Below are 5,000 nucleotides of genomic sequence, written 5' to 3'. Positions count from 1 at the left end.
CACTCGATAGACTGCACAAGCAGGCAACGTCGGATGCATTGCACACGGCTAGCGGATCTCTCTGCACTGCGTCGGGTGTCCCAACGTATGTCTGGAGACATTGCTATGCCGGTACGGCACTCTGCGCACTCTTTCTTGTCCTCTTCGAGTGACGGGCCTCTAAGCGGGGTTGTATGCCGGTACGACACATCGACTGGTACATTGCACGCACTAACGATCTCTCTGCACTGCATGGAACTCATGCGTAACCACCGTGACGGGAGACTTTGCTAGTACGCACGATACTCTGCGCATGTGTACATGCTTTACAACCCAGCCAACTTGAGCACCTAGGGGAAGTTGTGATGCCATCTGAACACCCACCGACTGATGCATTGAACGGCTAAAGTTGACCTTCAATCCGAACTGGCACTCTGCGGCGTGGAGGCAGTTGCGCGACCACTCCTATCCCAAACCAACAAAGCAAGGTGTATCCTACGTGCTCGGTACAAGCACACCACGACGGGACACATTGAACGGTTCAGCGATCTCTCTGCACTAGTGGAAGAACTCCAACGTGATACGGGAGACTTTGCTACAGCGGCTTCTCTGCACTTCTGGGCTACCACCTTGTGACGGGAGACATTGCTAGCGGTCACTCTGCACTAGTGATGGTACACCACCGTGATACGGGAGACATTGCTAACGGCCACTCTGCACAGGTGCCAATACCACCTTGTGACGGGAAACATTGCTAGGCACCGATCGGCATCTCTGCGCGATTACTTGACGCACACCCAACTAAGTCAACTGTTGGACTTTTTCGTAATCACGGCGGGACACATTGAACGAGCTCTAACGGATCTCTGCACGCATGGAACATGGTGGCGGGAATCATTGCTAGAACCGAACGGCGCCTCTGCGCGATGTACAAACAAGCTCAACAGGAACCTCGTATCGGCTGCCGAGCCGGAGCCCGAACAACTTGGATTTTCACTTCTAATTTATATCAACTCACCACTCCCCGAGGGATCCGCAGAATTGCTTCTGGGTCCCGTATCGTTATTTGCGATTCGTGTTTGCATTACACTACATTGAACTATTCCAACTTGTTTATCCGCATGGCGAACATTTGCTGCATTGAACATTTAAGTTCCACTTCGCTCTCCCCTACGTGGGTCTGAGCTTCGCTCTCAGGGAAAAAATATGCCACATTTGGTAGGGAAACCCGGTTTCATCACGCTATGTGCCCTGCACCACCGGCTTAGCGTGAATCCTTCGAGTTTCCCTAAGAAGTTCGATTGGTCTTGCAGAGTTTAAAGACAACGAAGCTTAGTTTCAAGCAAGGATTTAATATACGCGTATTAAAAACCCTTAGCTGTTACAACTTTTATGCTTGAAACCATCGCAACGAAGTCTTTGGGTCCGTAGACCCGTGATGTACTGCTCCAGGAAACGTTTTGAAAGGGTGGAAACTCAAAATCATAGGTTAAGATCATCGGCAGAACCCACCAGACACCACTTTTGCTTCATAAGTTCGGCCTATAGTCATATGACGATTTTCATCGGGGAGGGGACGTATGACCCAAACGGGGGCTTATATGACCCACGGACACTGCAAACCATGCTCCTACGACTAAATAGAGGTTAAAACTACGATTTGGTGAAATCTTCATTTTTGACCTCGAAGCAAGGTACCTTCCCTATAGTAGGCAATGAGTAAATGATCATAATCCCAGGAGGGCAAAAAATGGGAACCCGAGAGGAAAGCGCTGTTGGCGCGCCTAAGCTAGTGGCCCGTAGAGTAAAAAGGGTACCCCCAACAAAGTTGTCGTTTGACGTTCTGGTTGCACTTTTCATCATCTAGGGTGCGTTCCTGACACGTTTTGAGGGGTTTTAGGAAAAAAAAATTTTTCGCCTACTCGAGCTCTCTGGCCCGTTCGGTGCACATTTTTGAAAAAAGCTAGGGAGCTGCCCCTAGGTTCGGGGCGTCACAAAATGTTGAAAAGTGGTCGAAAAACCACTATCCAGAATCGGATGTAGAATCGTTAGACGAACTTAAAATTGTTCTACGACACCCATCTGCGACGTTTAGTATTCGAGATATGGCCCGTCCTAGGTCTGACCGAGCAATTTTTGTTCCGCGCACTTTGTGCACCGTACACGTTGATGTTTGTATGAAAAAGTACCCTACCTAGGGAAACGTAGAGCAAATTTGTACCCCCGGGCATGTTGTCGATTGACATTCTGGTTGCACTTTTCATCATCTAGGGTGCGTTCCTGACACGTTTTGAGGGGTTTTAGCAAAAAAAAAATTTTCGATTACTTGAGCTCTCTGGCCCGTTCGGTGCACATTTTTGAAAAAAGCTAGGGAGCTGCCCCTAGGTTCGGGGTGTCACAAAATGTTGAAAAGTGGTCGAAAAACCACTATCCAGAATCGGATGTAGAATCGTTAGACGAACTTAAAATTGTTCTACGACACCCATCTGCGACGTTTAGTATTCGAGATATATAACACTTTGTAGGTCTGACCGAGCAATTTTTGTTCCGCGCACTTTGTGCACCGTACACTTTGATGTTTGTATGAAAAAGTACCCTACCTAGGGACGCGTAGAGCAAATTTGTACCCCCGGGCATGTTGTCGATTGACATTCTGGTTGCACTTTTCATCATCTAGGGTGCGTTCCTGACACGTTTTGAGGGGTTTTAGCAAAAAAAAAATTTTCGACTACTCGAGCTCTCTGGCCCGTTCGGTGCACATTTTTGAAAAAAGCTAGGGAGCTGCCCCTAGGTTCGGGGTGTCACAAAATGTTGAAAAGTGGTCGAAAAACCACTATCCAGAATCGGATGTAGAATCATTAGACGAACTTAAAATTGTTCTACGACACCCATCTGCGACGTTTAGTATTCGAGATATATAACACTTTGTAGGTCTGACCGAGCAATTTTTGTTCCGCGCACTTTGTGCACCGTACACTTTGATGTTTGTATGAAAAAGTACCCTACCTAGGGACGCGTAGAGCAAATTTGTACCCCCGGGCATGTTGTCGATTGACATTCTGGTTGCACTTTTCATCATCTAGGGTGCGTTCCTGACACGTTTTGAGGGGTTTTAGCAAAAAAAAAATTTTCGACTACTCGAGCTCTCTGGCCCGTTCGGTGCACATTTTTGAAAAAAGCTAGGGAGCTGCCCCTAGGTTCGGGGTGTCACAAAATGTTGAAAAGTGGTCGAAAAACCACTATCCAGAATCGGATGTAGAATCGTTAGACGAACTTAAAATTGTTCTACGACACCCATCTGCGACGTTTAGTATTCGAGATATATAACACTTTGTAGGTCTGACCGAGCAATTTTTGTTCCGCGCACTTTGTGCACCGTACACGTTGATGTTTGTATGAAAAAGTACCCTACCTAGGGAAACGTAGAGCAAATTTGTACCCCCGGGCATGTTGTCGATTGACATTCTGGTTGCACTTTTCATCATCTAGGGTGCGTTCCTGACACGTTTTGAGGGGTTTTAGCAAAAAAAAAAATTTTCGACTACTCGAGCTCTCTGGCCCGTTCGGTGCACATTTTTGAAAAAAGCTAGGGAGCTGCCCCTAGGTTCGGGGTGTCACAAAATGTTGAAAAGTGGTCGAAAAACCACTATCCAGAATCGGATGTAGAATCATTAGACGAACTTAAAATTGTTCTACGACACCCATCTGCGACGTTTAGTATTCGAGTTATGGCCCGTCCTAGGTCTGACCGAGCAATTTTTGTTCCGCGCACTTTGTGCACCGTACACGTTGATGTTTGTATGAAAAAGTACCCTACCTAGGGACGCGTAGAGCAAATTTGTACCCCCGGGCATGTTGTCGATTGACATTCTGGTTGCACTTTTCATCATCTAGGGTGCGTTCCTGACACGTTTTGAGGGGTTTTAGCAAAAAAAAAAATTTTCGACTACTCGAGCTCTCTGGCCCGTTCGGTGCACATTTTTGAAAAAAGCTAGGGAGCTGCCCCTAGGTTCGGGGTGTCACAAAATGTTGAAAAGTGGTCGAAAAACCACTATCCAGAATCGGATGTAGAATCATTAGACGAACTTAAAATTGTTCTACGACACCCATCTGCGACGTTTAGTATTCGAGTTATGGCCCGTCCTAGGTCTGACCGAGCAATTTTTGTTCCGCGCACTTTGTGCACCGTACACTTTGATGTTTGTATGAAAAAGTACCCTACCTAGGGACGCGTATAGCAAATTTGTACCCCCGGGCATGTTGTCGATTGACATTCTGGTTGCACTTTTCATCATCTAGGGTGCGTTCCTGACACGTTTTGAGGGGTTTTAGCAAAAAAATTTTTTTCGACTACTCGAGCTCTCTGGCCCGTTCGGTGCACATTTTTGAAAAAAGCTAGGGAGCTGCCCCTAGGTTCGGGGTGTCACAAAATGTTGAAAAGTGGTCGAAAAACCACTATCCAGAATCGGATGTAGAATCATTAGACGAACTTAAAATTGTTCTACGACACCCATCTGCGACGTTTAGTATTCGAGTTATGGCCCGTCCTAGGTCTGACCGAGCAATTTTTGTTCCGCGCACTTTGTGCACCGTACACTTTGATGTTTGTATGAAAAAGTACCCTACCTAGGGACGCGTAGAGCAAATTTGTACCCCCGGGCATGTTGTCGATTGACATTCTGGTTGCACTTTTCATCATCTAGGGTGCGTTCCTGACACGTTTTGAGGGGTTTTAGCAAAAAAATTTTTTTCGACTACTCGAGCTCTCTGGCCCGTTCGGTGCACATTTTTGAAAAAAGCTAGGGAGCTGCCCCTAGGTTCGGGGTGTCACAAAATGTTGAAAAGTGGTCGAAAAACCACTATCCAGAATCGGATGTAGAATCGTTAGACGAACTTAAAATTGTTCTACGACACCCATCTGCGACGTTTAGTATTCGAGATATAGCACTTTGTAGGTCTGACCGAGCAATTTTGTACTAAAATGTATGGTGAACATGTAATTCATTAAATAACATTGACTT

The sequence above is a fragment of the Anopheles gambiae genome (assembly GCF_943734735.2).
Source record: "Anopheles gambiae chromosome X unlocalized genomic scaffold, idAnoGambNW_F1_1 X_unloc_78, whole genome shotgun sequence".
Taxonomy (NCBI): Eukaryota; Metazoa; Arthropoda; class Insecta; order Diptera; family Culicidae; genus Anopheles; species Anopheles gambiae.
Note: the sequence above shows the minus strand (reverse complement) of the source record.